The sequence below is a fragment of the Canis lupus genome, chromosome 37, assembly GCF_011100685.1.
Source record: "Canis lupus familiaris isolate Mischka breed German Shepherd chromosome 37, alternate assembly UU_Cfam_GSD_1.0, whole genome shotgun sequence".
NCBI lineage: Eukaryota > Metazoa > Chordata > Mammalia > Carnivora > Canidae > Canis > Canis lupus.
Genome location: NC_049258.1, coordinates 4,577,969 through 4,599,233, shown reverse-complemented (window position 1 = coordinate 4,599,233; position 21,265 = coordinate 4,577,969). Strand labels below are relative to the sequence as shown.

The 21,265-nt window shown below is 36.7% G+C and overlaps 1 long non-coding RNA gene across 5 annotated transcripts in view; it reads right to left on the bottom strand.

The window, feature by feature from the left end:
- The window catches only part of LOC102156717, a 108,742-nt gene that overhangs the window by 43,647 nt on the left and 43,830 nt on the right, over positions 1 to 21,265 (bottom strand). For 4 of the 5 annotated variants that reach the window (XR_005384946.1, XR_005384949.1, XR_005384947.1 and 1 more), the window contains one exon: positions 13,843 to 14,046. The exons of the other annotated variant lie outside the window; for it this stretch is intronic. This is a non-coding gene — a long non-coding RNA (uncharacterized LOC102156717). Of the gene's footprint in view, positions 1 to 13,842; positions 14,047 to 21,265 lie in introns of those variants that run through there. 5 annotated transcript variants of the gene reach the window in all.

Sequence of the window (21,265 nt, the reverse complement as noted above, 5' to 3'; positions counted from 1 at the left end):
CTACAAGAGACTCATTTTAGACAGAAGGACATCTACAGCCTGAAAATAAAAGGTTGGAGAACCATTTACCATTCGAATGGTCCTCAAAAGAAAGCAGGGGTAGCCATCCTTATATCAGATAAACTAAAATTTACCCCAAAGACTGTAGTGAGAGATGAAGAGGGACACTATATCATACTTAAAGGATCTATCCAACAAGAGGACTTAACAATCCTCAATATATATGCCCCGAATGTGGGAGCTGCCAAATATATCAATCAATTAATAACCAAAGTGAAGAAATACTTAGATAATAATACACTTATACCTGGTGACTTCAATCTAGCTCTTTCTACCCTCGATAGGTCTCTAAGCACAACATCTCCAAAGAAACGAGAGCTTTAAATGATACACTGGACCAGATGGATTTCACAGATATCTACAGAACTTTACATCCAAACTCAACCGAATACACATACTTCTCAAGTGCACATGGAACTTTCTCCAGAATAGACCACATACTGGGTCACAAATCAGGTCTGAACCGATACCGAAAGATTGGGATCATCCCCTGCATATTCTCAGACCATAATGCCTTGAAATTAGAAATAAATCACAACAAGAAGTTTGGAAGGACCTCAAACACGTGGAGGTTAAGGACCATCCTGCTAAAAGATGAAAGGGTCAACCAGGAAATTAAGGAAGAATTAAAAAGATTCATGGAAACTAATGAGAATGAAGATACAACCGTTCAAAATCTTTGGGATGCAGCAAAAGCAGTCCTAAGGGGGAATACATCGCAATACAAGCATCCATTCAAAAACTGGAAAGAACTCAAATACAAAAGCTAACCTTACACATAAAGGAGCTAGAGAAAAAACAGCAGATTGACCCCACGCACAGCAGAAGAAGAGAGTTAATTAAAATTTGAGCAGAACTCAACGAAATCGAGACCAGAAGAACTGTGGAACAGATCAACAGAACCAGGAGTTGGTTCTTTGAAAGAATTAATAAGATAGATAAACCATTAGCCAGCCTTATTAAAAAGAAGAGAGAGAAGACTCAAATTAATAAAATCATGAATGAGAAAGGAGAGATCACTACCAACACCAAGGAAATACAAATGATTTTAAAAACATATTATGAACAGCTCTACGCCAATAAATTAGGCAATCTAGGAGAAATGGACGCATTCCTGGAAAGCCACAAACTACCAAAACTGGAACAGGAAGAAATAGAAAACCTTAACAGGCCAATAACCAGGGAGGAAATTGAAGCAGTCATCAAAAACCTCCCAAGACACAAGAGTCCAGGGCCAGATGGCTTCCCAGGGGAATTCTATCAAACGTTTAAAGAAGAAACCATACCTATTCTTCTAAAGCTGTTTGGAAAGATAGAAAGAGATGGAGTACTTCCAAATTCGTTCTATGAGGCCAGCATCACCTTAATTCCAAAACCAGACAATGACCCCACCAAAAAGGAGAATTACAGACCAATATCCCTGATGAACATGGATGCAAAAATTCTCAACAAGATACTGGCCAATAGGATCCAACAGTACATTAAGAAAATTATTCACCATGACCAAGTAGGATTTATCCCTGGGACACAAGGCTGGTTCAACACTCGTAAAACAATCAATGTGATTCATCATATCAGCAAGAGAAAAACCAAGAACCATATGATCCTCTCATTGGATGCAGAGAAAGCATTTGACAAAATACAGCATCCATTCCTGATCAAAACTCTTCAGAGTGTAGGGATAGAGGGAACATTCCTCGACATCTTAAAAGCCATCTATGAAAAGCCCACAGCAAATATCATTCTCAATGGGGAAGCACTGGGAGCCTTTCCCCTAAGATCAGGAACAAGACAGGGATGTCCACTCTCACCCCTGCTATTCAACATAGTACTGGAAGTCCTAGCCTCAGCAATCAGACAACAAAAAGACATTAAAGGCATTCAAATTGGCAAAGAAGTCAAACTCTCCCTCTTCGCCGATGACATGATACTGAACGTAGAAAACCCAAAAGCCTCCACCCCAAGATTGCTAGAACTCATACAGCAATTTGGTAGCGTGGCAGGATACAAAATCAATACCCAGAAATCAATGGCATTTCTATACACTAACAATGAGACTGAAGAAAGAGAAATTAAGGAGTCAATCCCATTTACAATTGCACCCAAAAACATAAGATACCTAGGAATAAACCTCACCAAAGAGGTAAAGGATCTATACCCTCAAAACTATAGAACACTTCTGAAAGAAATTGAGGAAGACACAAAGAGATGGAAAAATATTCCATGCTCATGGATTGGCAGAATTAATATTGTGAAAATGTCAATGTTACCCAGGGCAATGTACACGTTTAATGCAATCCCTATCAAAATACCATGGACTTTCTTCAGAGAGTTAGAACAAATTATTTTAAGATTTGTGTGGAATCAGAAAAGACCCCGAATAGCCAGGGGAATTTTAAAAAAGAAAACCATATCTGGGGGCATCACAATGCCAGATTTCAGGTTGTACTACAAAGCTGTGGTCATCAAGACAGTGTGGTCCTGGCACAAAAACAGACGCATAGATCAGTGGAACAGAATAGAGAACCCAGAAGTGAACCCTGAACTTTATGGTCAACTAATATTCGATAAAGGAGGAAAGACTATCCATTGGAAGAAAGACAGTCTCTTCAATAGATGGTGCTGGGAACATTGGACATCCACATGCAGAAGAATGAAACTAGACCACTCTCTTGCACCAGACACAAAAATAAACTCAAAATGGATGAAAGATCTAAATGTGAGACAAGATTCCATCAAAATCCTAGAGGAGAACACAGGCAACACCCTTTTTGAACTTGGCCACAGTAACTTCTTGCAAGATACATCCACGAAGACAAAAGAAACAAAAGCAAAAATGATCTATTGGGACTTCATCAAGATAAAAAGCTTTTGCACAGCAAAGGATACAGTCAACAAAACTCAAAGACAAGCTACAGAATGGGAGAAGATATTTGCAAATGACGTATCAGATAAAGGGCTAGTTTCCAAGATCTATAAAGAACTTCTTAACTCAACAGCAAAGAAACAAACAATCCAATCATGAAATGGGCAAAAGACATGAAGAGAAATCTCACAGAGGAAGACATGGACATGGCCAACACGCACATGAGAAAATGCTCCGCATCACTTGCCATCAGGGAAATACAAATCAAAACCACAATGAGATACCACCTCACACCAGTGAGAATGGGGCAAATTAACAAGGCAGGAAACCACAAATGTTGGAGAGGATGCGGAGAAAAGGGAACCCTCTTACACTATTGGTGGGAATGTGAACTGGTGCAGCCACTCTGGAAAACTGTGTGGAGGTTCCTCAAAGAGTTAAAAATAGACCTGCCCGACGACTCAGCAATTGCACTGTTGGGGATTTACCCCAAAGATTCAGATGCAATGAAACGCTGGGACACCTGCACCCCGATGTTTCTAGCAGGAATGTCCACAATAGCCAAACTGTGGAAGGAGCCTCGGTGTCCATTGAAAGGTGAATGGATAAAGAAGATGTGGTCTATGTATACAATGGAATATTCCTCAGCCATTAGAAACGACAAATACCCACCATTTGCTTCCACGTGGATGGAACTGGAGGGTATTATGCTGAGTGAAGTAAGTCAGTCGGAGAAGGACAAACAGTGTATGTTCTCATTCATTTGGGGAATATAAATAATAGTGAAAGGGAATATAGGGGAAGGGAGAAGAAATGTGTGGGAAATATCAGAAAGGGAGACAGAACATAAAGACTCCTAACTCTGGAAAACGAACTGGGGGTGGTGGAAGGGGAGGTGGGCAGGGGGTGGGGGTGACTGGGTGACGGGCACTGAGGGGGACACTTGACGGGATGAGCACTGGGTGTTATTCTGTATGTTGGTAAATTGAACACCAATAAAAATTATTTTATTAAAAAAAAAGAAGGAAGAAAAGAATAAAGGGGGAAAATTCTTATTATGTGATCTCTTAGGACTTACACTCCTAAAGGCTTTTCTGTATGTTATTCAGCAGTGTTAGCTGTAGTCCTCATGCCATACATTACACCTCTAGCACTATTTGTCTGATGAGTGGAAGTTTGTACCTTTTGACCAGCTACCTCCAATCCCTTCCTCCCCAGCCTTGGCCTCTGGTAAGCAGATGTCTGATCATTTTTTCTGTGAGTTGTTTGCTTTTCTTTGTTTTTTGTTTTGTTTCTTTCTTTTTTTTTTTTTTTTTTTGGTTTCACATGTAAATGAGATCATACAGTATTATAGGGTTTGTCTTTATTTGTCTGATTTATTTCACTTGGCATAATACTTCAAGCACTATCCAAGTTGTTGCAAATGTCAAGGATTCCTCATTTTTATGACTGAATAATATTCCATTCTATGTGCACACGTGTGCACGGACACATACACGCTCTCCACAATTTCTTTCTTCGTCTATTGATGGGCACTTAGGTTGTTTCTATGTCTTGACTATTGTACATAATGCTGCTATGAACATGAAGGAACACGTATCTTTTTGATTTAGTGTCTTCAATTACTTCTGGACATATTCACAGAAAAGGAATTGCTGGATCAGTGCTGGATCAATAGAATACTAGTTCTTTTTTTTAACTTTTTGAAGATCCTTTATAACCAATTTATAAGTCTGCCAACAATGCGCAAGGGTTCCTTTTCTCTGCGTCCATGAATCCGCATTGTTATCGTTTGTCTTTTTGATAATGGCCATTCTAGCAGGCATGAGATGATAACTCAATTGTGATCTTAACTTGTATTTCCCTAATGACAGAGATGTTCAGCATCTCTTCGTGTACTTCTTGGCCTTTTGTATATCTTCTTTGGTGAAGTGTCTGTTCAGGGTCTTTGCTCAGCTTTTAATTGGGTTATTTGCTTTTTTTTCTTTTTTACTATTGACTTGTATGAATTCATTATATATTTTGGTTATTAACCCCTTGTCAGGTACATAGTTTACAAGTATTTTTTCCTAATTTATAGGTTGTCTTTTCACTTTGTTGTTGGTTTCTCTTTCTGTGCAGAAGCTTTTAGCGCTGATGCAGTTTTATTTATTTATTTATTTTTTTATTTTGTTGCTTGTGCTTCAAGTGTCATATTAAAAAAGTCATTACAAAGACCTATGCGAAGGAGCTTATTTTTATAATTTTGTTTTGGAGTGTCATGGTTTCAGGTCTTACATTTAAGTCTTTGTCCATTTTTTTTTTGTAAGTACAATAAGTATTCATTATTATTTTACATGTGAAATAATTTCATTTTCATTATTTTACATGTGAAAATTGAATTATCCCAGTGCTATGTACTGAAGAGCTCATCTTTTCTTCATTGAGTAGTTTGGCTCCCTTGTCAAATATTAGTTGACTGTAAATGCTTAGGTTTCTTTCTAGGCTCTTGGTTCTGTTCCACTGTTCTATGTCTTTTTTTTTTTTTTTTAAGATTTTATTTATTCATTCATGAGACACACACACACACACACACACACACACACACACACACACACAGAGGTAGAGACACAGGCAGAGGGAGAAGCAGGCTCCATGCAGGAAGCCCGACGTGGGACTCGATCCCGGGACCCCACGATCAGGCCCTGGGCCGAAGGTGGCACTAAACCGCTGAGCTGCCCAACTATGTCTGTTTTTTATGACAGTACCATACTATTTTGATGATCATAACTTTATATAATACAGCTTGAAATCCGGAAGTGTGGTACCTTATGTTGTGTTCTTTCTTAGGATTTATTTGGCTATTTGATGTCTTTTGTGGTTTTACATATGTTTTAGGAGTGTTTTCTTTTTTTCTATCCCCTATAAAATATGCCATTGGAATCTTGATGAGGCTGCATTCAATCTCTATGGCTTTTTTTTTTTTTTAATTTTTATTTATTTATGATAGTCACACACAGAGAGAGGGAGAGAGAGAGAGAGAGAGGCAGAGACACAGGCAGAGGGAGAAGCAGGCTCCATGCACCGGGAGCCCGACGTGGGATTCGATCCCGGGTCTCCAGGATCGTGCCCTGGGCCAAAGGCAGGCGTCAAACCGCTGCGCCACCCAGGGATCCCTCTATGGCTTTTATAGTACTGCTATATAGTATTAAAATTTGATGAATGAGCAATACAATATCAGATGGCTTCTACAGTATTGCTATTTTAACTATATTAATTCTTACAATTCCAAATATGAGATGTCTTTCCGTTTATTGGTGTGTCTTCAATTTCTTTTATCAATGTCTTATAGTATTCAGAGTAGATATTCTTCATGCCCTTAGTTAAACTTATTTCTAAGTATTATTTTTGATGTTGTAAGTGAAAAAGAAAATCCTCTTTTTCAGAAAATTTGTTGTTAGTGTATAGAAATGCTACTAACTTTTGTCTATTAATGTTGTACCTTACAACTTTACTAAACTCACTGATTAGATCTAACAGCTTTTTGAGTCATTCTTTTTTAAAGACTTTATTTATTTATTCATGAGACACACACACACAGAGAAAGGCAGAGACACAGGCAGAAGGAGAAGCAGGCTCCATCAGGGAGCCTGACATGGGACTCGATCCCAGGTCTCCAGGGTCATGCCTTGGGCTTCAGGTGGTGCTAAACTGCTGAGCCACCCCGGCTGCCCTGTTTGATTTTCTATATATAAAATCATGTTGTATACAAAAGATAAATTTTTACTTTTTCCTTTCCAATTCTGATACCTTTTATTTCTTTTTTCTTGCTTGATTGCTCTAGCTAGGACTTCCAGTATTATGGTGAATAGCAGTGGTAAGAGAGTGAGTACCCTTGTCTTGTTCCTGAACACAAAGAAAAATACTGTCATCCTTTCATAACTGAGTATGATGTTAATTCTGGGCTTGTGACATGTATGGCCTTTATTATCTTTAGATATGTTTCTTCCATGCCTAATTTGCTCAGTTTTTATCATGAATGGATGTCAAATTTTGTTGAATGCTTCTTCCTGAATCTGTTGAGGTGATCATATGATTGTTTTCCTTTTTCTATTAATATATATTATTATTAAGTATATTAATTATCATATATATATGTATATATATCACTGATTGATTTCCATATGTTGAACCATTCTTATATCCCAGGGATTAATCCCATTTGATTATGGTGAATGATCCCTTTAATGTGCTGGTAAATTTGGTTTGCTAGTATTTTGTTGAGAATTTTTACATTCATATTTATCAGGGATATTGGTCTATAGTTTTCTTTTCTAGTATCTTTATTTGGTTTTGGTATCAGGATGATGCTGGTATCATAAAATGAGTTTGGGAATATTTCTTCCTCTTCAAGTTTTTAGAAGACTTCGTGAAAGATTGGTATTCATTCTTTATTTTTTTATTTTTTTTTTATTTTTTTTTAAATGTTTTATTTATTTATGGTAGTCACAGAGAGAGAGAGAGAGAGAGAGGCAGAGACATAGGCAGAGGGAGAAGCAGGCTCCAGGCACCAGGAGCCTGATGTGGGATTCGATCCTGGGTCTCCAGGATCGCGCCCTGGGCCAAAGGCAGACGCTAAACCGCTGCGCCACCCAGGGATCCCGGTATTCATTCTTTAAATGCTTGGTAATAATCACCAGGGAAGTCATCTTGTTTTGGTGGGATTTTTTTGTTCATTTTGGTTTTTTGTAGTTGTTGTTGTTGTTGTTGTTGTTGTTTGAGAGGTTTTAATCACTAGTTATTTTTCTATTCAGATTTTCTATTTCTTCCTGATTCAGTCTTGGCAAGTTACACATTTCTAAGAATTTTTTTCATTCTTTTAGAATATCCAGTTCGTTTGCATGTAGTTGTTCATAGTAACCTCATTATCCTTTGAATTTCTTCGTTGTCAGTTATGTCTCCTTTTTTTATTTATAGTGTTGTTGATTGATGTCCTTTCTCTTTTTCCCTTGGTTGGTGTAGCTAACGGTTTCTCAATTTTGTTTATATTAAAAAAAAAACAAAAACAATTCCTATTTAGTTACTCTATTCTCTTGTTTTTCTGATTTCTATGTTAATTATTTCTGTTCTAAACTTTATTATTTCCTTTCTTCTACTAACTTTGGACTCAGTTTGGACTTCTTTTTTCTAGTTCCCTCAGGCATAGAGTTAGATTATTTGGAATATTTTTTGCTTATTGATGTAAATGTTTATTGCTATGAACTTCGCTCTTAGACTTGCTTTACTTGGATCCCATAAAACCTGATCTGTTGTGTTTTCCTTTCCAATTCTCTCAGAAACCTTTTTTTCACCTTTAAGTTCCTCTTAGCCTCTAGCCTCTACTGACTATTCAGAAGAGTAGTAATTTCCATTTTTCAACTCTAGGATTTTTTTTTTTTAATTCTTGTTATTTCCTTATCAAACTATTTGTTTTGTTTGTGCATTGTTCTCCTAATTTTGTTAGTTGTCTGTGTTTTCTTATAGTTCACTAAATTTCCTTAAGAGGATTATTTTAAATTATTTGCCTGAGAGCTCATAGTTTTCATTTCTTTAGGGTCTTCTATTAGATCTCTATTAGTTTATTTTGATGGTATAATACTTTCCTGATTTTTGGTGATCCTTGATTCCTTACATTGGTATCTGTGCTTTTGAGTAATTTGGTTCCTCTTCCAGATTTTACAGGTTTGCTATTGTAGAGACAGTTTTTCACCAGTCAACTCAGTTTGGGCTTCTCGATGTGTCTGCTGGTAATGTCTGCACAAATGGAGCTTCCTATTATGATTTATTTTGGGGTGAGGCACTTGTTTTAGCTCTGCAGATAGGAACGAGGTGAGGGTTTGTCACTGGTTAAAAACAGTTGGCAAGGACTACTGGCTTGGATCCCTACCCAAGTGAGGCTGTAGGATGGGCTCTGCAATTTCTTGAATTATTTGGTCTGGTTTACTAGATGGTTGTTCAGTAATAGACAGGGCTGTGAATTAGCTTCCTTGCCCTGGCAGGATAACAAGCCAGGGCTCAGGGCCTGTACAACCTGGATATTTGGGAGCCTGAATCAGGCCTGAGTATGCACAGAATCCCCTGGTCAGGAGGCCCCTGGTTTTGCTCTACAGACAAGGGAAGCCAGGTCTGCGGTCTCTATTCAAGTGTGACTATATGTTGGGCTATTGAATTGACTGTGCAGTGTCCTGTGTGCTCTTGTTAGCTTCTCTGGCCAGATAAGCTGAAGGCTGTATTCTGTGATGAGCAGGAATATAAATGAGATTTCCTGCGTGGGCACAGTGGGAGAAGCAGCTCTAAATCTGGTAAAGTTCTTAGGTTGTTGTCTAACTCAAGCCAACCTGCACCTTCCAGTTTTTTGGCTGAGCAGGGCCACTGGCTTTGCCCTGAGGGTGATCAGCTCTGTTTCCCTGACTCTGGGCTCAGGTGCCACTGAGCTGCTCAGCTTCTAGGAATTGTCACAGGTTTTCTCATCAGATAGGGCCAGAAGACTTTCACCACAGCGGGTGGGTCTATGTCTCAGCTCCCTTGCCTAGGAATCAAAGGGAGAAGACACTCCAGGCTACTCTTAGTTTTCCAAAGTCTCTCTTGCTGGGAAGGGCTAGGAGCTCCCCTCAGCCTTGGCTGTGAATTAATCCCCCTGCCTGTGCAGAGTACAGGAGTCTCCATGTGAAGTACCGGCTTTGCTTTGGGACATATCAGTTCTGCTTGTCCGCCTCTTGGCTCAAGGGTCACTGAACTGCATACTTGAGGAGTTGTCACAAGCTCTTCTGTTCAAGTGGGGCTAGGGGATACTTTCCACAATGAGTGGTACTGTGACTCAGCACCTTGCCTGAATATGGACAAACCAGACTCTTGGGCTGACAAAACTCTCTATTTGAGGATCCAAATGAGGCAGATTTGCATTCTGCTGAGTTCCCTGGTCAGGATATTCCACAACTTGTTTCTGCTGATGGGTGAAGCTGCTGGTAGAACTACCTGAGCCCTAAAGCTATAAACGATCTACCAGAATCCCAGTACTGGTTTTCGGAACACCTGCCTCTTCCCCCTCACCTGCCAGGCAGATTCCCAATGGGAGGATATGAAGATTCCCTGACAGTCCCCATGGTGCATAGTCGGAGTAAGGGCCACCTAAGTAAAGTGACCCACAGTGCAGGGGGAGGCTGGTTCTCCTCTGTGTTTTCTTTTCCCAGGGGAGGAGCTAAGGCTCAGGAAACCTGTCTGGGTGGTGGGGTGCTGGCCTGGGGGAGGGAATGTGGTCACTGTGTGGCTAAATTCTCTTACCCTTCTAATACAGTCTGTCATGTCTCTTAGATGAAGGGGTTACTTCAGACTCAGCCCCGTATTCTAGGATTTAGTGGTGTCTTGTTTTGAATAGACATCCATTGCTCTTCTTTGAGGGGAAGCAAAGTCAGGAATGACCTGGGTTGCCATCTTGGTGATATCACTCCCTAAATAATACTGAAAAATAAAATGTCTTGACTAAAGTCCTGAATGTCATATCTATCTCTAACTGGTATATAGCCAAGTAAAAAAAAAAAAAAAAAAGAAAGAAAGAAAAAGAATTGTTTCTCAAAATTTTGTTCATTTTCATGCAATGATAACTGTTGTTGCTTCTTTCAGTTTATATTTAAATTCTAGTCACAGACTCAATTTCACCATATGAAATTTTATAATATGAATTCCATGTTACATTCGAGATAATCAATCATGTTTCAATGTAATCCACATTGCATAGGAGACTTTTATTATGAGCATTATCGTTGTAGTATAGTAAAGTGCATTGTTAATGAAGCATGGAAAAGGAATAATTTCAACTAATAGGCATATATGTCAAATTTCAATTAGGACTATGTTGGAATTCAAAAAGAGATATGAGCATGTAAATTTAAACCTTTGACCTTCACCATAAAGAACAAGGTCTGAGAGAGAAATTAAACTATTTTGATGTAGCATACAAATTTAAATAAATTAATGTGTCCTGAACTCTTTGTAATGACTCTCAGACAGCATATGATTTTTAAGATTTTTATGTACTTGCAATTTATGACTTTGCACTATTTACTTTTACTCTACATATTTAAATATTAATGAATAAAATAAAATAACATTCAACAAAAGTTTGCTGTGTAACTACTTATTAGACAATATACTAATACTTAGGTGACACATCTTGAATTAGTGACCAGTGAAACATATCAGGCTTATCATATTTTTTCCCTAAAGAAACAATAATTCCTCCGTATTTTAAATATTCGGTGAATTTTCAATGAATTTTCTTTATGGGGGAGGAGAATTGTAGTTGGTTTATATGAATCACAATCCAAATAAAATTCACATATCAAATTTAGCTGATTTCTCCTTTAATTCTCTTTTAACCTGTTGGTTACCTTTTCCTCCTTATATTTTTTTTTTATTGATGAACTCAGTTCTTTTTCCTATAAACTTTCCTGTTATCAGTTGTTTTGATTGCATACTTGTAATACACTTTAAAAGTTGTCACTCTGCCCATGAATTTTTTATAATTAAATCTGGAAACTTCTGATTCATTTGATTATTTTTAAGAATACTTTATGAGGATTGCAAGGTCACAGATAATTTTAAAAATGAGTGTTTTACTCAACATCGAAAACAGAATTGCTGTAAAATATGAGAATATATATACACACAGTCATATATACATATATACACACATATTTGGGAAATCATCTTCCTTAATGAAACAACCCACAGATATTATCTGATACCCAGTGAGCTCTTTCAATTATAATTTTCCATTTAAAAAAGTTCTGAAAATTTTTCCTCATAGTCTTTCTACCTTCTGCTTTAGCAAAAGCATCTTCAGCATACTCCCTTACATTTAGGAGGACATTTACTTTTTGCTTAAAAGTGGATTTTTTGCCCCCATTCTTAGTCTTAAAACCTAATCTTTCTCTTCTTCTCAAGTCATTTTTCAGAGCTATACATATAAAAGGCAATTTATTACATACGAAATGAGATAAAGGGCATAAAGTTTAGGAATTGAGATGGATGACATGTTGTATATTGTTCTGAGCTGAGGTAACCAAGGTCAAACAGAAGTAAGATTAAATGGTTATGCCCTGGATTCTCAAAGCCTTTTCCAAAAATTGTAGGAATGAGACAGAGAAATTTTAATTCAAATGTCAACTGAGACTTAGTAATTTATCTGAAATGCTGAGATACAGAAAAAGATCAACACAGTTACAGTAATGTAGCATGCTACAGACAGTTGATAGAACTGTCTCATAACTAATCAACACATATGGATTAATGGTGAGGGATATATTTGCTTAGTTAGAATTTAAAACAATATGATATTTACATTATGTAGGTTTTTTTTTTTTAAGATTTAATTTACTTATTCATGAGAGAGAGAGAGAGAGAGAGAGAGAGAGAGGCAGAGACACAGGCAGAGGGAGAAGCAGGCTCCATGCCAGGAGCCCGACGTGGGATTCGATCCTGGGTCTCCAGGACCACACCTTGGGCTGAAGGCAGCGCTAAACTGCTGAGCCACCTGGGCTGCCCCACATTAGGTAGTTTTTATCTAGAAGAGTGACTGATCCAGAGCAGGCTTTGCAGGATTTTAAAAATGGAGAAAAACAGGAGCTATTCTCTATTACAACAATAGCTTTGAAGCTATATCTTTAAAGTTGCTGTGAATAGGGGTGCCAGGGTAGCACAGTCAGTTAAGTGTCTAACTCTTGGTTTTGGCTCAGGTCATGATCTTGGGGTCATAGGATCAAGCCCTGTGTCAGGCTCTGCCCTCCCTGGGGAGTCTTCTTGGGACTCTCTCTTCCTCTCCCTCTGCCCTTCCCCACCCTGGAGTGGGTGCATTCTCTCTTTCCTGCAAAAATAAAATAAATGATTAATTCTTAAAAAAATAATATTTTAAAAATTAAAATTGTGAATAAACTGAAATATATTGTTAAAGAATGAAATATGTATTATTTTATTGTGACCTTAGGTTCCTTAAACTGAATTTCTTTCATTTTAAAGACAAGGAAAATGAAGCCCAGAAGGCTTGGTTTGAGTGAGCTCAGAAAATAACCTAAGAGAAGGCCAGAAACTTGAAACTTGATCCTAAGTTTGATGGAGCACTGCTGTTGTATGTGTAGTTGTTGTTGTTGTTTTTTCTTTTTTTTTTTAATTTTTATTTATTTAATCATGAAAGACAGACAGACAGAGAGAGAGAGAGAGAGAGGCAGAGACACAGGCAGAGGGAGAAGCAGGCTCCATGCAGGGAACCCAACGTGGGACTCGATCCCTGGTCTCTAGGATCAGGCCCTGGGCTGAAGCTGGCGCTAAACCGTTCAGCCACCAGAGCTGCCCTGTTGTTTGTTCTTAATAGCACCTTAATAGCTCTGATTTCATTTTCTGGGAAAGCTTCTTCTATCCAATATAATATTTCCATTAATTTGTTGTATAGTCTAGTTTTAAAACAGCTATTAATGCATCAATTTTGTAATATATATAAAATTAAGCTTTTTAAAGGACAGTGTTTGTGTTTTTCATTGTTTAAATAGAGCTGTTTATTTCAATACTAAAACAAGTTTTATGTTTTACTCTCTTTTAGGTGAAAAACTCACTAAATACTTTTACTTGGAATTTTACATATGGGAACGACAGCCATAATGCAATCCAGATCTTCCTGGACTTACTATGGAGTTACATCATGATAAACCCATCATAAAGTGAAAATACAGTAAGTCAAAAATGCATTTAATACACCTAAACCTACTGAATGTCATGGCTTAGCCAAACCCACCTTAAATGTGCTCAGAACACTTGCAGTAGCCTACAGAGTTGGACAAAATCATCTAGCATAAGTTTTCAGAAAGTGTAAAAAGTGTTAAATATCCTTTTTTTTTAAAAAAATATTTTATTTATTTAATGAGAGAGAGGAAGAGAGGGTGGGGCAGGAGAAAGGGAGAGAAGGATAATCTCAAGCGGACTCTGAGCTGAGCTTGGATCCCAACTTGGGGCTAGATCTCATGACTGAGCTGAAACCAGGAGTTGGATGCTTAATTGACTGAGCCGCACAAGTGCCTCAAAAGTGCCAAGTATCTCATGTGATTTCTTGAATACTGTATTGAAAGTGAAAACAAAATAGGTATATGGGTACAGAATAGTTTTAAGTATGTTAGTTGTTTGCCTTTGTGATTGTGTGGCCACCATTATGCAATTTAACAAGAATGTCATACTGCATCTCACGAGTGCAGGAAAAGATGAAAATTCCAAGTATGATTTCCACTGAATGCGTACTGCCTTCACACCATCATAGACTCAAAAAATCATTAAGTTGGGAGCTGTCTGTAATTGCCATGCTAGTAATAGTTTATTCATCTGCCCTGAGAAATTATTGAATACTTGGTATTTCAGCCTTAATATATTATAATTAATTGGTTAGTAACTACATTCCATCTTGCTTACTAAGGGATATCAGGAATTTGCCCACCAGAGCCCTTGTCTGTTTCTTATGGGCTTGTGTAAAATCTTTATGTTTACATGCAAAAAAAAAAAAAAAAAAAAAAAAAAAACACACACACAGAAAAAAAAAACAAAAAACAAAAACAAAACCAGAAAAACATAACCCCAGGATGGTAGATTGCATAGTAGTGGTCTGATTTCTTTGATTTTATAGTTTATTCTATGGTATTATGTCTTACAAAAACATCTTACATCTTGCTGATTTACTTTAGCAATGCAGAAAATATTGACACACTTCATATTTCACTGAAAGGGCAATTTGATTTTAAACCATGCAGGCCTTGGTGGAAAGATGCTGTGAGAGCAGGTGGTGCAAGGAATCTTATCATCAATATGGTGATTTTGTTTGAACTATTATTTAACTTGAACTGATGTCTCGTTTTAACTTTAGAATATGATGACTATTTCATCAAATTAATGATTTTTCTGTGACTGGAAATGCACAGGAAAAATCCAAAGTGATCGATAACTTCTGCAGAAACCACTAATGATGCAGGCCACACCATTATGGCAATTCCCTGACTATATTCTGTGGCCTTGAGGACTACTATATGTTTGTATCTTTTGATTGTTCCTCTAATCTTACATAGCATTTAAGTTTATTGCAGGAAAGCTATGTCCAATAATAAGTGAAATTTTAATTCCAAAGTTTCAAAATGGAAACTAAATATATAAGGTAAGTTCATCGGTGTAAAAAAAAAAGAGATACCGTATTCCATTATTCAGATGATTATGCTTATTAGTGCAAAAGTCACTTGATGTGTATGATAAGAAGGTTTCTAACAGATGTCTCTTTGATGTAAGATATAAAACGGCACATACCTCATTAAACAACACATCAAAAGCATAAAAATGCAACCATTAATCTATATTTCATAATTTCCCCATAATAACTCTAAGCAAAACTCATTGAACACAAATGAAAGAGCTGTAGAAGAAGGTGATATTAAAATTCACATATGGTTCAGTCCTGTTCCTTTGAATTCTATCAGGCATGTGTTGGTCCAAATTGAATATAAAGAATGAAAAACAGCTTAATAGATGAGCAATAACTTAGGAACTTTTCCAATAGGAAAGATGCCTACTTTCATGAGTTCATCAAAAATGTATATGTTATCAAAGAATGTTAGACTTGGTTGAGGTACTAAGTACCATCAAACTCAATTCTTATGCTTTTAGATGAGTCAAATGAGCCACATAGCAATTACCTAACTTGCTATAACTCATCCAATTAATCATATTAGAATCCTGATTAGAATTGAAGTTTTTGGACAAATGTTTCAGAGCTCTTTGCAGTGCTCCGCCATGTTCTTAGAAGTATACTTTCTATCTTGGAGAATCTGCATTTCTTAGGGTTGGAGAACGCCTACCTTAAAGATATGTGTTATTTGACAGCATAAACAGAGGCCCAAAGCAGGTACTATATGACATACAGAAAGGGGTATCATCACTGTGGAAAGCCTCTTTGTTCACTTAATGCCGATCTAGCTTTATTACTCTTTGGTTACGGCAGATAGAACTTTCGTACACACGTCTAACACTGGTGTTTCTTATTTCCGTCACTATTATCCTTGTCCTCACCAGAAACCTGGTGGGAAACCTTCTATCTATGCACTCTAAGTCAATTATATGTCTAATGATATACATAATAATATAAAAATTATATATATATATATATATATATATATATATATATATATATATGGCTCTCTTCAACGTTTACCTGACTCCAAGGCCTATTTTCTGAAACCCTGAGGCCAATTTGTTTCCCTTCCATGGCACTCCACAGTGACCTTTCCTAAATCAGTCATCCAGCAATTATCACACCAATCTCAGCTTGATTTACTTGCCTCATCCAGTGTATGTGCCTTGAGCCTGGGAATTGTATCCAATTCCTTGTTGTATTTCCAACATCTAGAATTGTGTCTGGCTTATTGTATACACACACACACACACACACTCACACACACATGCATCACACAAAAATACACACACCTTTTTGACCAGATGAAATAATTAACCCATATTTTGAGAAAAAAAAAAATCCCTGATTACTTATTTTCAGTTTCCAATTTTCTCTGAAGTGTGTCTGTCATTTTCTGGAGAGGATAACAAGTTCCAAGATTTTAATGGGGTTTAGGCAATTTATTGTGTTATAGTTGAATGGATTGCTTTTATGTACTGGTGAGATGAGTTCATTCCCTAGAAAATCCTACTTGATCATGAATAATTGTCCTATCTTTTTCTGTAAAATACAATGTAGTTTTTTGGTCTCCCCTATCCTGCTAGATCATTAATGGCTAGTTGGAATTTATTTGTGGCAATCTTTAGTGAGGAAATAACCAATGAGCAGTAGTTTGGTTTGCTAAAAGAGTGTCCTTGTGAATATCTTTATTTTATTAATAATGTCCAGGCTTTGATTATCTATAAATATAGTTGCTATCGTGACAGTTAAATACTCATATAATACCAACATATAATAGAGTACAAGGAAGAATCATATCAACAAAATAAATTATCTACCCTTTACCTATACCTTCAGGGTCTTGAAATCATGCAACATATATAAATTGTAATATAACCTTACATGAAATAGTAAATAAAATAATTGTTAAGAAGTTTATCAAAAACTCGTATTCAAATTCTTATAAAGAACTGTTTTATTGCAAACACATTGATATTGATTATATTATGTAGTATCTTTGTTATATAGTAAGTATGCCCACAGATTCCTCAATTTATTTCTGTAAGAGGAGGGAATAACTTGCATAATGCAAATTTATTTACTTTTCTCCTCCCCAGCTCTATAACCTGAATTGAAGCCATTGCCAGCCTTCTGCATTTGGATGAATAGAAACTTTTACTCAATGTTTAATTGCAGATATTTAGACTTCAAACTATTCATTACAATTTTGGATACATTTTAATATAGCTATTTATCATAAAGTAAGTGTGTTCTCTGGAAAATAAACATAGTTAGAACAGATAAATCATTAACAATTTTATTTACATTTTGAGTAGATTCCTCCTCTGTTGCATTTTGTTCATTGCTCCATACTACACAGAAATAAAGTTATTAAAAATTCAAACTGCACAGAGATTTTATGGACAACATCTATAACTACGATAGCATTTGGTCTCAGTCTAAATTTATTAAATCCTTTTGAAGAAAAATAGTGCCAGTTAACAATTATTTATTACTTATCAGTGTTTTGCATGTATTATACTTCAAATCCTATGTCCAAGGAGTTTGGTACTATTTTTATCCTTCTTTTACAGATATGAGGAGTAAAACACAGAGAGGTTAAGTAACTACACAGTTTGTAAATAGAGGATCCAGATTTCAAACCCAGACAATTTCTCAGCAGGCAGAGGGAGAAGCAGAGTCTCTGCTGAGCAGGGAGCCTGATGCAGGGCTTGATCTTAGGCCCCCAGGATCATGTCCAAACCCAAAGGCAGACACTTAACCAAGTGAGCTACCCAGGCACTCCACTCTTCTGCTTTTCTAAAGAAAAATATGTTCAGCTGTATCCAGGTGGATAGAACTTTAATTGTCCTGAAATGATTTTATGGTTAGTTTTAAATATTCTGGTCCTTTTAAATATGCTTGAAAATCAAAATCAAATAAGGAAATCTTTCTCTTTTTTTATTTTTAAAGATTTTATCTATTCATTTTAGAGAGAGAGTGTATGTGGGAGGGGCCTAGGGAGAGGGAGAAGGAATCTGAAGCAGATTCACACTGAATACAGAGCCCCATGTGGGGCTTGACCCCACAACCGCAAGATGGACCTGAACGAAAACCAAGAGCCGGCTGCTTAACCCACTGAGCCACCCAGACGTCCCAAGTAAATCTATTTCTTGGAGCAAAAATGGGATCACAGTTATACTTCTAATACTCAACTTTTTAGTATAAGAATACCATATTTACTAGGTTAAAGTAATTCTTTCCAGAGGAAATGATTTGGACTTTTGGGTTCACTGAGGCAAGTTACCCAATTGAAGTTTCTCTTAACAACCAGTGATAGTTTTAAATTCCTTCTTCATGAATTTAAATGTGAAAAGAAGTTTTGATAGCTTTGTTTTCTTAAACCGATTTATTTTAACAGCCCAGCAGGATAATCTGCCTCACAGAGTCATCTCTAGTAGGTTACAGCATCATAGTATTCAGTAAAACCTTCCTGATTTGATAATTTACTTATCTTTATCAAAAGATAAAGTCTTGTCATCAAGACTCAAAACAATGTTTAAGTTGCTGCAATTTGAAACACAAATTATCCACCTTAAAACTTCATTTAATAAAATAGCAAAACATTTTAAAAGTTACAGTTTTGCTTGGATTTATCTACAGGTTAATGAGGAAACTCCAATATATACTAGAGTGTATGTGATGTGCTGGTGTTTGGGAGAGGGTAATCTTTGGAGAGGTAAACAGTAAGAGAAGAGAGGGTGTGGTCCAAGGATTATAAATTGAAATACCTACAAGGACCAGGCAGGAGCAGAAAAGAGAAGAAAGGAATGAGGTAAGGGAGGTAGCAAACCAAGAGATGTACCCGTTTAAATATGGTAACTCCAACCAATTGTTGACCTATAGGGAAGAGCCAAATCACTAGAGCCAAATCACTAGAGCCAAATCTCACTGTTCCAGAGCCACAGATGGACCATGCTATTTACATGAGTTATTTTATTCTCATCATAATGTCCTGAGGTGGGTTTCATCATTTGCATTTTTCCCATGGGAAAACTGAAGCTAAGATAATTTAATTGCTATCTATCTCAACTAATAAGCAGTAGAGCCAGGCTTAAATCCGAGCATCTTTTGGCTCAGTAGTTTACTGTTTGTTTGTTTTTTTGGGGGGGGGTGGGGTGGTTAAAGGATTTTATTTATTTATTCATGAGAGACACAGAGAGAGAGGCAGAGACACAGGGAGAGGGAGAAGCAAGCTCCATGCAGGGAGCCTGATGTGGGACTTGATCCCAGATCTCTAGGATCAGGCCCTGGGCTGAAGGCAGCGCTGAGCCACCCGCGCTGCCCCATAGTTTACTTGTTGAAGAATGTTGTCCACCCCTAACACATATGTGAACAGATTTGATGGAAACAAGACATGTTCACAAAAAGAAAGAGAAAAATGCAAAACAGTATGAGTAACATGTCAAATAAATGACTAATGGGAAATCAGGGATTAATCCTGGACTTATCAATAGAATGGTTAAAAAAGTTAGACTTGTTTGAGATCTCCAAGGAAAGAAAGACCAAGTGAATTAGGTAGTAATCAGAGTAGAAAATGTACAAAAGAAGAAATATGCAGAGGTTTTCATGAAATGTTGAGGAGAGACATTAGCCTTGGAAGGGGAAAAGTTACTCTGGGGAGTAAAGGGAGAAATGGTGGAGTAACAGTTTAGATGTACAGCAGTGATTAGATTGTTCTCAAACTTTAGTAATCGATTTGGATTATGAACTGAGAGAAAATAACATGAATGGCAATATTTTTGTAGAAGACATGTACTTGATCGTTTCTCTAATTTCTAAACATAATCTAACAAAATACAAATGCATAGACACACACAGAGAGACACACATACATACGTGCACGTGCACACACACAAGGGTTAGAGGATTTTCCCAAAGTGGAAAGAAAGGAAGACTATCTGCACATGAACATCCATTACCCTCTATACCTGTAAAAGAGAGTGGAAGGCATGGTATGGTGTAAATCAACAAGATAATTTTATACACACACACACACACACACACACACACACATTATATAATTATAGGTAAATAAATATTTAGGGGGCTGAGGAAGGAAATGGTGGCCATTTGTGGTCTCTTCTTGCTTTCCAAACATACTGCCACTGCACAATAATAAAGCAATAGAAATGCATGTTCACTTTTTTAGTGCACTATCCTAAGAAAAGCAGTATCATCCTACCACTCATAAATTTAAGGACTCTCTTCTTTAGTATTTTAAAGTAAGAAGAGTCATCACTTTGAATCCTGTACTCAAGATACTTATATATATATATATATATATATATATAAAATGCTAGTTAGTTTTGAAATGATTCATTCAAATGTACTGCAGACATCTCAAGCTTTAAGGAAAAAAAAAAAATCGTGAAACCAGTATCGGATTTATATACACATCTGTAATTTTAGCCAGTTTACAAAAACATGATACCATTGCCATGAATTTTTGAGAATCCATTCATTTAGTAAACCCAAACGGCATAAAGAAGTGAAATTGATTCATAGTTGGGCAAAATCTCCACCTTGCAAATATTCTCAGTTTTGACATTTTTGTTGAGAATCACTCTCTCCTCCAATCTCTTTCCTACCTCCAGCACACAACCATTTAGGACATTTCACCTGCCTTGTTTCAATTTTTTAAAAGCAAAACAACGTCAACAATGCGTCTAAGAATGACCAGGCCATAATTATATAGCTGAATGCTAGGAAAACCATTGTTTCTTAAATGATTGTTTTTCCATAGTCTTATCTAGAATTGTAGAATTGACTGTTCCTCCATTTTAAACCTGAGGTCGAGTAGAATTTTAAAAGCCTATATATCTAGTATTTTTTTTCTTTGAGTACATTTGCATTTACTTCTCTTGATTTAAGACTAAACCAGAGAATAAAGTGGAATCATACACATGTTAGGTTCATTTATTTGTGTAAAAAAGAAACACATGGTGATAGGCTACCAGTGATCTGTAGATGACAATAACAGCTCGTGTCGAAAATGATTCTATGGTAAGTAAGAGTTATTCTCAAAATAAGGCCATATATAAAGTATAAAAATGAGAAAGACAATGCCC